The 12,217-nt window shown below is 38.6% G+C and overlaps 1 protein-coding gene across 1 annotated transcript in view; it reads left to right on the forward strand.

Moving 5' to 3' along the window:
• Positions 1 to 12,217, forward strand: part of FYN (FYN proto-oncogene, Src family tyrosine kinase) — a 1,397,726-nt gene that overhangs the window by 866,488 nt on the left and 519,021 nt on the right. Inside the window, exon 3 of the mRNA XM_044060462.1 lies at positions 274 to 320. The gene's annotated coding sequence lies outside the window, so the exon portion shown is untranslated. The remainder of the gene's footprint in view (positions 1 to 273; positions 321 to 12,217) is intronic.

Here is a 12,217-nt window from a genome sequence, read left to right on the forward strand (position 1 = left end):
CATGAGATAGCTAGATGATGATGCTAATAATAATAATAATACATTGTCATTGGTTAATGAAGAGCTGTGTCTTATGAAGTAGACAGATTACCTGGGCTCAACAGTCTGAGTTTATATTCCTATTGCATTACATTCTTGTTACTTAAATATATGTATGTATGTAATTATGCTGTTTCTCTTTGTTTTTATAGATTCAGCCAGTTCACTTACATGTTCAGATTATAGTGTTTGAATTCTGTTTTAACACCTTTCTTCTTTTCATATTTGTTTAAGGTTTTTGGGTCTGTTGGTATCTTCCTCTGCTGTATGGGCATTCTAAGGTATGTAATCTTCTTCATAAGTAAAATCCTTTTTGTTGTAATTCTCTGAATGTCGGTTTTATATTAGCATGTATGTGTATATATTTATATAGGTAAAAAATATGTAAATATTGATTTATTTATTTATTTATAGCTCTAGTAGGTAAAATCAAAGTCGTCTAATGTTGACTTTTAAAATGTAAAAAAAAAAAGACATCATCGTGCCAGTATGCATGTTCCAGGAAAGAGCCTCGACGCATGCAAAATATCAAATATACAAAAACATTGTTTTTTTGCAGGGAGCAAGCCCCTGTGGTGGTGGTGGGGGGGCTTTGTCCTACACCCCCTACTAATTATATACTAACTCCGAGATTGCACAAACAAGAGAAGGGCATATTCCCCAACCCCAGGAATTGTGCAGTCTCAAACACCTACTGACCAGCTGCTTAGTGTATCATAAGCGGTCAACTAAACAGATGAAGACCAAATACACACTCAGACTTTTGCAGGAACCACGCGCGCACACACACACACACACACACACACACACACACACACACACACAAATATATATTGTAGTATAGTTTAGGTAGGCTCAGCTGTATGTGGTGTAGTGGTGTATACCAGAGGATGTATTCTCTATCTAGATATATATTTATATATATATATATATATATATATATATATATTTATTTATTTATATATATATATATATATATATATATATATATATATATATATGCACACACACACACACACACACACACACACACACAAAGAGAGAGATAGATTAGATCTAGATATATATGTGTGTGTGTGTGTGTGTGTCCGGGCATATGTGCACTCACACAAAATGTGATAAGGACCCTTACCACAAATAGCACAATAGACTTTTCCTGGATTGTAACCTATTCCGTAACCTTCTCACACACCATATGAAGTAGCTGGAGATGGTACTAAGATTCACCACAAAGGCTGTTGAAGGGCTTTGTGGTTGTCTTACAGCCAAAGACTATGGCAACACTCTGCCTCCTCTTTGCATTTTATTGCCTTCTTAGAGGAAACATGCCTGACATACATACACGCACACACACATGTATACATACATACATATACATATGACATACAGAGCATCAAAGGACCCCTTTACTACTTGAAACCCTTTGTTTAGAATGCTGCTGAGTGAGCTAAACACAAAAGAAAAGTTGCCTCAATAAAAATGCTGACTGTACAGTGAAGCATAACAACCTCTTATCTTAAAGACTCCCCTGCCTGTGGAAAATCCCTCTCATTTACATTCAGCCCATTAATTCATAGCTATGAGAAGAGCCAGATGGCTTCTTGGGCAACCTTAAGTTCCAACATGGAGTCCAGGGCAACGAGCTCCTTGACTGTCCTTAAACCTTAAGCTTGTTCACCAAACCTATAAAGCTGTAAACCTAAATTTCTGACTGTGTAGATGATATGGTTAGGACCAAGGTTTTCAAGTGATTTGATATGACCAGGGCATTCCTGTTTAAACTATAAATGAGCACACTGTTTTAGCTTACAAATTTGTTTGCAGCCAGTATTGAATCCTCAACTCAACATCTGGTCCTGCCCACAAGCTGAGACTGACAGTAGAGAAGTTGGCCCAGCCACGTGTCATCAAAGTCCCCCCCCCTTTAGTTGTGAACCTTCTCCAGATTGTCTCCTTTTCTTCCTATTTGGCTTTTTTTTTCCTTAGAATTCAGCAGTAACACAAGTTACTAGACTGCTACAGCTCTTCTAGCCAGTGATTGTATTTTTGCTTTCTGTACAGCAGGCCATGATAGTAGCCTTAAATTATATAATTTTACTTAAGTAACATATGTCATCATTCTGAGCAACAAACACTGTATGGGAGTCTGAACTGCCTATGAAGGTAAGCAAAGAACAGCTGCGTTACTGCAACAAAATTCTGTTTAACTTTCAATAGTGATAAATATTCAGGTTCAGGAAAGGATCAGATGGGGCTAGCTGTTGTAAATTTAGTTGGAAATCCACTAGTGTGTGTGTGTGTGTATATGTGTGAGTTTGCTGCTTGGCAGCTGTTTGTATGTAGGTAGTTACCATAATACACAAAATCATATAGTATGCCTCCATTTCAAAATGTCTGGTAAGGAAAAGAGATGGCATGTAAACCATGTAAAACCACATAGAATTAAGTCATATTCTCAATAAGTAGCCCAAAAGTGCAACTAGTGATTAAACAGGTGCAGATATGAAACTACAGTGACTGTGGTTGTATGAGTGACAATGAAGAAGGGAGTTAGTCATCCTGTCAGCTCAACCCACGATAGGTAACTGTAGCATCGAAGTACTACATTTAAAAAATGTTTTGCAACTTTTTTAGTGCGCTACTTAAGTTTTATCCAGTTGTCAGTTCAGTTGTTTTTTTATTTCTGTGCCTTATTAGCCTGACATGTCCATGTCTTCAAGCTATGAAAAGCATATTTGAATCATTGGTTTCATGTTCACAGCCACTAAGGTTTACTTTAGTCTTTCTAAAGAAAGAGTTACTAAAGTCTCCTTTCGTTTTTTCCTAACACTAAACAGTGTTGCCACAGTGAATGAATGCTAAATAGTACAGTTCAGAATGTTTCTGCCTTTTAATGCACTTAACTTACCTTTCAACAGGCAGCTCACTTCACTACTGTATTTAAGTTTTAGATGGCGTGTTAGTATTAGGAAATATATTTTTTTCAGGGGAAAAAAAGAGGATAATCAACATCTACTGATAGGTCTTATTTATTATACAGTCATATGTTGAAATAGTGCATGCAGTATTGTTTGCAGAACATATAAAATATCCATCTATGTTTATTTAATGTTTGCCAACAGAGTAAATGGACCTGTTAAAAGACTTTTTACAACTGCAGCTAACTCTCACTCTTTTGTATATGGAACCAGAAGTTCTACATTACATAGGATCATAGGAGGTTACTAGGCTATTGGCCCTGAGGCCCTTATAAGCCTAGCCAAGAGTTTAGCCCATATTTAGACAAATCAGCACCTGATGCCCCTGTCCAGCAGGGAGCCACCCATATTTAATCATTTTTTTAAATTTTCAGACGTTTAAATCTGAAAGTATCTGCTCAAGATGATTCTAGCAGCCTTGTTTTTGTACTTAACCGGTTAGATACATGTTTAGATGTGTAGGTTTTTACTAACACTGATATGAATGTATATTATTGGCTGAAACTGATAAACAGTTGAATTCATGGACATGTTGATTGGTATGCAGTAGTAGTTTGTGTTGGTGGCATTGCACAGAGTTTGGGCATTTCATAGCCAAGTTGCATAACAGCCCTAAAATCAGAAGTGTTGCAGCTTACTTAAAATGTGCACAGATAGCATCATCCCATCACATCAAGACAGTTTGCACAGAAGCCTTCAGCATGATAAATGAAACAGCATTTCTAAGATGGAGTAGGAGTGTGTGTATCATCGTACATCGTGATTTATGTATGTGTAGATTTACAGATATTCCAAGGCTTTTGACACTTATGACCATTTATGCTCTGCCTGTACCATCTCTTAAGGGAAAACTCCTTCCACAGGAGAGCTATACCACTCATTTCTAGAGTAAATTTGTGAAAACCCAGCCAGTCATTTAGGTTACGTTTAAAGGAAGAAAGTGAGTTGCACTTTTTAACCTGAAGGGGAAGTTTATTCCACCAGTTGGAGAGGTCCTGCATTATAGACTTGTTCTTCCACCATGTTTTATTTATCTGTTGAATATTTAGGTCACTGGTTCTAGTGTTCATGGAGTAGTTTGACTTCTGGAGATACAGGAGGTCCAGGACAGCAGGGTCTCTAATGATTCAGTCAGCAAAACCGAGATCTCCCCTCAAATGTCTTAAAGACACTGAATAAAAGAAAAGAGTTAGAAAAAAGTAACAATAGTATCGAACCTGACCTGTGTCAGATTATTGACTCAAATTCATCAGTATAGACAAAGGTCTTCAGGGGTAGTATTTTTTTATTTGAAGAGAGCCTTCCTCTTAATATAAACTTGTTGGGAAAGGATTTGGTGAAAGCTTCCTGGCAGGTTCACCAGCTACCGTTGGTCAAGAACCTGTTCCATCGGTGAAGGTATACATCAACTCTAAACCAGGTGCACGTTTCTCAAGTGTTCTTCAAGTCTCAATTTTTGGACCTTTTTTTCCATCTGTTTATAAACTGTCTTTCGTATGACATTAAGTTCAATTGCAGCTCTGTACACTAGTACAGTGGTCTCCAACATTTTTTGCACCACAGACTGGTTTCATGTAAGACAAATTTTCAGGGACTGGCCATCACGTGCATATAATAAGCAAGCAGTAATTTCTTGTGAGTAGAAGTTGAGAGGTATGGTCAACAGGTACGCAAACCTCATAACTGCTGCTACAAGGGATTGCTCTCTTGTTTTTTACTCTCTGTCGCCCCCCCCCACACACACACACACACACACACAGTCTCTTCTTGCTTTCGTGCACGCATTGACTCACACAAACAGACAGAAACACACACACACACACTTTTTTCGGTTTCATTTGTTTTTATTTTACACTCGCCAAACAGCAAAAGGCTCGATGAATCTCCATGTTCACCCTCTCATTCATTCATTCATTCATGCATACATACATACACAGTCTCTTCCTCTTTTACACACACATACATTCTGCTTTCATACACGCATTCACTCGCACAAGATCGTTCTCTGTCGCTCTCACAGACACACACATTCTGCTTTCATATATGCATTCACTCACACACACACACACACACACACACACACACACACACACACACACACACACACACACATACACTTTTTCAGAACAGTTCTTTTATTCTTTCTGTGTGTCCTGGTACCAGTCTGCGACATGGTGGTTGGGGACTGCTGCAGTAGTATATGGTGATGAATGAGGGCTTGTGCAGCATGGAAAATCTACACAGTACTCTGATGACAGCCTATCAACATCAGTAAAGCAAAAATCAATGTGCTATTGAACTCTGCAAAGATTCGCTGAAAATGTCAGACCTTTCTCTTCATGATCCCTAAATTATATCCCTGTATTCTCATCTTTAACCTCTTTATGGACCTAAACTCTGTAATTCAACATACTTGGTGAAACATAATCATTTAAGTTCTTTCAAAGCTACATTTTAACCAAAAGTTCACTTTAGAGCCATCATTGCTAAGGATACTGTAATACCCAAATTCTGATACACTTTATCCCTCAAAGCTCTCAACTCTCAGATCAACACACAGCAATTTACTCTTACAAAAATGCTTAACATGGTATGCCATTTCAAGTGTTCATTTATTGTCTAAAAACCTTAAACATCATTGTCTTTCCCTAAAAAAACAACTGTCTCACAGCTGCAGAGATTGTATAATATTTGCATTTCTTCATTGTTCTTACTGCTTTGCACTTGCTATCAAGCTAAGATTATTCTGCCCCCATTATCATCTTTGTTCATCCATCCAAAGAGCTCTTTTCCTTGGAAGACAATACTTCACCCTGGCTCCTGCAGGATGTTCCTTCTACAGAATTGCTAACACTGCTTAACATTCACTTCCATCAGCTGTATGAGGCAGAATACAGTTTAAAATGTTAAGTCCTACATTTGTCTACACCCTAGCTTCTAGTAAATCTGCATTTCAAACATTGTTATATTAGCCTTATGCCTGATGCCAGCTAACTTATGTTTGTAAAACAATAAATGATATAAATCACTTCTAATATGATCTGTCGTATATGAAGTGTTCATAGGTTATTTATTATTTATTTATTGACATTTGTTTACCAGGAAAGTCCGACTGGGCACAGGTGCCCTTTTTAGCAAAAGCCCTGGGGAGAAAAGCTCCAAGGTGTTGTATTTAATGCAATGAATATTTACAGTAACGAAATGTATAACACCAGTTTCAGTGAATACATAGCATAACAGTGTAATACAATTTGTATTGATATTCACAAACATTAATATGCAAGCATTGTATTGAGAATTTACAACTTGAAGAGTTAAGTCGTTAGAAGTAATTTAAGAAATACAATAACATGAGGTACTAGAGGGGATAGACAAGATTAAGTTAATAATAGAGAAGTAGTGATAGAGTAATATGGTTGTAATAATTAGAAGTAGGTATAGTAGTCTAAGAAGTTAAGTGATGCAAGGTATTTCATAGTTAGTTAGGCTGTGTAGTCTGAGAGACCATTAAGGAGACTAATCCAAATTCCAATTTGTCCTCAAGCACTGCCTGGTTAAGGGACTTTCTCAAAGTCACACACTAGGCAAATGAAGGCTGAGGGAATCAGGCCCTGTACCACAGAAAGTTTAACTGCTTGTAGCCTTAACCCTTTGTGCAGTCCGACGAAAAGAATAGTTTGGCTCTGCAGGCCTCAAGCTCGCGTACCTGTATTTTGTTGTCTGGTGCTCAGTACAGTACACATTTTAACGGTATCTCAAAGTTTGGATCATGACTGAAAAGGGCCTTTGGATGGGCTTACTCACTTGGATGCAGAAAGTCATATCCCTAGTAACCTGTTTCGAGATGCAACAGAGAGTGCAGGTTAAGTCCCTCTCACACCTCTTGGGCTTTCCTCATGGCAGCCACAGTCTTCATTCCTTATTCTCAAGTGTGTGTGTGTGTGTGTGTGTGTGTGTGTGTGTGTGTGTGTGTGTGTGTGTGTGTGTGTGTGTGTGTGTGTGCACACTTTAATTGATGGTGATATATATGTGTGTGTGTGTGTGTGTGTGTGTGTGTGTGTGTGTGTGTGTGTGTGTGGCAGGGGAGGGCTATGTCAGATCCTAGTTAGGCTTAGAGTGGTCAATGATTTCCACCACTCTCACTGTGGGCCTTTTCTGCCTTCCTATTGTAATTTGTAAAAATACATGTTTAACTTGGCTCCTGTATTTATTGTACAGAGTGGGGGCTCTGTGTAAACCATTTAGAGCTATGGACAATGTTTATTATGTAAACAGTTCTGTAAGAGGAGTTGGGCCAGACCCCCCTTCTGCTTTGGTCATACTTTGAGACCATGGTGTAGTGTCTGAACAAGCAGGGCAGCATGCCTTATACATTCTGTGCAAAGAGACACCGTGGGTGTGATAGATACAATGTGGCATCATTTGGACAGCCATTTTTATCATAGGGTAAGTGGATGTTGTGGTAGGCTCCTATAAATGCAGCCCCAGTGCTCATTTAGAGTTAAGGATATGAGAGTCTTTTCTTGTTACAGTAGTGGGTACCATGAGATTGCCTGTCCTATGCTTGGGAGAATTGTGGTCTTCCTCCTGTTCTGTTTAGTTCAGCAATGCAAGATGGAGTTAGTGGTGGATGCTTAATATCTTTCCAAGGCTCTTTCTCCTCCCTTCCTAAATACAGGGAATATTCCTGTAAATTGTTCCCTATTTTCTTTTAATTCCTTGCCTAAGCACACAGTTCAGAGATAAGAGCACCATAACTCTATTCTTGCAGTCTGGTGCCAGAAAGGGATTCATTTGAGCGTTTAGGACCTCAGCAGTACAGGTGATGATCCCTGCACAATACATGAAGACCTCTCATAATTAAGAGGACAGCTGACTCCGTGTCAGGGAGGTGTTTTCCCATCTAGATCCTTTTTTGCCACTGGATCTTCCACTGGGAGACGTGGAGGTGATTGACATTACCAGACAGATAGTCTTGAAAGTGATTGATAGGAGGTTATTAGGTTAATGGCCCTAGAGCCTTTAAGTCTAGCCTTTCATGCCCCAGTTGTCCCACTTATCAGTACTCACAGACAAGAATGACTTTGGTATGTACTTGTGCCTTAGGGCATCTGCAAGCTACTCTTGTCCATAAGGGACACAGGCAAAAAGCCAGAGGTGAATTTTTGATTTTCCATCCGTGAATTTTTGATTTCCCATCCATTGGTCCAAATTGCATTTGAATAGGCTTAGGGAAGAGTTCTGCTTCACATGAATGGGGAATCTGTTCCAGAGAAGGGCTACATATCTGTCCCTCCAACGTGTTTTGTTTTATCACAGTGGGGAATCTGTTCCAGAGAAGGGCTACATATCTGTCCCTCCAACGTGTTTTGTTTTATCACAGACAAGATTCTTAGATCAGGTAATTCTGTTGCTGTTTGTTTTGTGAATGTGTAGCAGATCCATCAGGACTGGACTGGAGAATGCCTTGTAGGTTTGGCATGCATCGCTCCTCAGTTGTCTATAGGCGACTGAGTACAGGGACAGGGCTTTGAAACGGTTCACATAGGACATGTTATTTACACCCTGTATTCTTTTAATGAGAAACCTGTGTGGCTGCTCCAGGTCTTACAAATGCCCAGTCAGGTACATGCCAAAGAGTGCACTGTATTCAATTATTGGTCTAATGTGGGCTGTCTATTAGCACTATGATCTCCTTAGATCTGGATGTCATGCCCTTACTTGTAAGTTGTGCCATGTAGAAGGATTTTCTTATCACCATGGCACATGATGATCAGAGTTCAGGTTACTGTCAACCTGAATTCCCAGGCACCTTAACACTGAATCTACTCTTAGAAATCACCGAACAAGCTTCTTCTCCATAAAACATGATGTTCTTTTATTCCCATGTTGCAGTGCTCATCATAACATGAGGGATTCCCCACCTAGGCGACCCAAATATTCAGCCAGTATAACAAAGACTTAAGCTACTGCTAGTTACATGTGACATTGCACACAGGGTGCAGCTGATGTAGGCCATAAAAGTTGACATCTGCACATACACCCTCAGAACTTCTCTGCCGCCAGTCTGAACACCAGCTTCTACCAGTCATCTGATCGCCGGAGTTTCTCCACTTTCAGATAAGTGCCCAGCTGGGGAAAATGTGTTTGTGCTTTTGCTGCTGCATGTTTGTCTTAGATTAATGTCATCCAAGAAGGGCAAATGCCACTGTGGAAGATGTATTCCACAAAAAGACAATCATGATAGTGTCTTTTCTGCCTGGGGTGTGTTCATGACTACAAGGCTTGTGCCATTTGTCAGGCACATACATGTTCTTCTAGGTAGAAAACTTTTTCTCTTTTATAGGAGAGGTGTTCTCTACTGCCTCCGTTATTTAGCTTGCTCAAGGCCCTGATGTATTTCATGCATGAGTGCACCTGAGTTTCAATAGTTCTGTAATCACGGTGAATGTTTCTGCCCTCTGTATGCATTATTAGAAGCTACCAAAAGGCAGAGTTGAGGTTCAGGACTGGTTAGTAAAACAGTTCCATAATGGATTCTCTGTCTTTGGCCTCCTTTGATGAACCACATATCTGTCAAGCTTGCTATTCACTGTTTGAACTGGTTGATTTGTTGTCACAGAACATTATTCTTTGGAAGTTACCTTTCTTCATAGCCTTGACTTCTGCTTGCAGGATCTCCAAGATGTTTCCAAAGGATTGGATGTCCATTAGTATCATAACTGTCCTTAAACCAGTCCATTCAACCTTCTGTTTCTTTGTTGTGGCAGAATCCATAGAAGAGTGTTAGAAAGTGACAGAGACCTTCATATCCTGAACATAACACATCATCTTTGGTTTTACCAGCAGTGGGTACATGAATTCAGGAGAACCGAACAGCTGTTCATCTCCTTTGCTTCGGGAGGTGTTTTTATGGTTAAGCAGATCCTTTTTAAGTGAATTGCTAAGTGCATTGTCTTTTACAATTAGACAGTGAATAACCCATTCAAAATGCAGTTCAAACATAGACATGCCGGCTTCAGTTTCTTCCCTCAAAAGTCATTTCATTGCAGATAACCTTCTGAAGACTTTTAATCATTAGTTCACACCTGTGTCAGGCATTTTTCCAAGAGTTGAGCCTACTTTGGCACCTTAAAACTTTTTGGATGTTGCATTCTGTGCCCTTGGCTTTAGGCCTTCTTCTGCCTTAAGTCTCCCTGGTTGTTTAGTTTTCATTGCTGTGGATTCCTCCTAACAGTTAAAACTACGGAAGACCTCCATAGTCAGTATGACAGATATGTACCCACCATATCTTTTGATCCAGAAGTACTTTATAATAACAATGGTGAAATTACTGCCACCCATTTACTCATCCTCACTGTCCCACCACCCAACTTACAGTAGAGCTTGTACAAGATTACAAATATATTAGGCAATTTTGTATTTTTAAGAAGGCTGTACTCCCCTGTACCCTTATGTGAGGTGGGCTTCACCCCCCAGCACAATTACAGATTACACAATTTTGGAGCACATTCTCTGTACTCTGATTTAGGTCAAGTTTGCAGATTGGTATACTTAGTAGTCAGGGGTGGAGTGCAAAGTCCCTACAGTGGCAGAATGCTTGATCAGATGGCAGTGAATGGGTGTTCTTACAACAGGTAGGTGACAAGATAATGTGGAGAGATATTCAGGTGGTGGGAGGAGACCTTATGTAGTGGGCTCCTATTTCCCCTTCCCCCAGTCTTCCTGTATCTCAGCAGCCACTTTTTATCTTTCGGTGAATGTTTCTGTAAAGTTCTCCATGTAAGTCTGACAAGTGTATTATTTATTATGTTTATATATATATATATATATATATATATATATATATATATATATATATATATATATATATATATATATATATATATATATATATATATATACGTATATATATATATATATATATATATATATATATATATATATTTATACGTATATATATATATATATATATATATATATATTTATACGTATATATATATATATATATATATATATTTATACGTATATATATATATATATATATATATATATGTATTTATACGTATATATATATATATATATATATATATATATGCTGTGCTTTTTCTCTGCCTTGCATGCTGTGATTGCTTAATGGATGCAAGGGTTTAAACTTTCTAATTCGGGAATTCCACACACTCTCCTGTCCAAATTCATGACATCCTTGCATGAGCTGTTGGAAGATATGCATGCCTCTGACAGTATGAATGAGAGAATATTCAGAATTACACTGTACTGGTGATATTCACAGAAAATCCAAACCGTTCCCCACTGCAGGAGGTCTCCCTCAGATAGTCAGTACATTTTGTATACAAATTTAACATATTAGCAGGATGGTTCAGAAGTGATGTTAGGAAGTATTTTTCATATAGCAGGTTCTACACCTTAACACATGATATAACCGTCATGAGAAATTTGTGGATACACGAGTGGTGATTGAATTCACAAATTTATTGAATAAATGGAATTCCTATTTGTTGGGATATTGGAAAAATACAACTTCAGTTGACAAAACTAACTGTAGCTTATTTATTAAGGTACGAACGGGAACACTGAATGGGCCAACCATTCTTTTTCTGCTTATAAATTTTATGCCTCTTTGATTCTTCCATGTTCTGTGTGTGTTGCAGTTCCTTCTTCTCTGTAGAGCTCAGCAGGGTTTATTCTGCTGTCAGAAAATATAGGTTTCCAGCAACCTTGACCTTTACAAAATTCCAAGGAATGTGACCAAACAAGCCACCCATAGGCTCAAAATCAAATGCCTACAATCTAAACAAACTTCCCTTCTTCAGTCCACTAAGCATTTCTGGCAAGAAGTCAACAAACTAACAGTAAGGTCTTCCCACAATGAATTGTCCAGTCTAGAGGGCATATCCTGCACTTCTGGTAATCTTACACTTTCTGACTTCCTCAGAGAATTCTCAAGCCTTCCCACATCCTCATCTACCCACAGTGCAGCACATAACAAAGAGCCTACCCCCCTGATTTCATTCTACCTTTTTACTTCTCAAAAATCACCTAAGTAGATTTTACCATTATTTGAACAGATTCTTATGGACTCTCACCACATGGACCTGACAATTCTGCCCTTGGTTCTTGTACCACAGAAATTTCATCACCATCCCAACTTAAGCACATATACAATCTATCCCTCTCGA

Source organism: Protopterus annectens, chromosome 2.part0 (genome assembly GCF_019279795.1).
Source record: "Protopterus annectens isolate FY-2018-M chromosome 2.part0, PAN1.0, whole genome shotgun sequence".
Classification (NCBI taxonomy): domain Eukaryota; kingdom Metazoa; phylum Chordata; order Ceratodontiformes; family Protopteridae; genus Protopterus; species Protopterus annectens.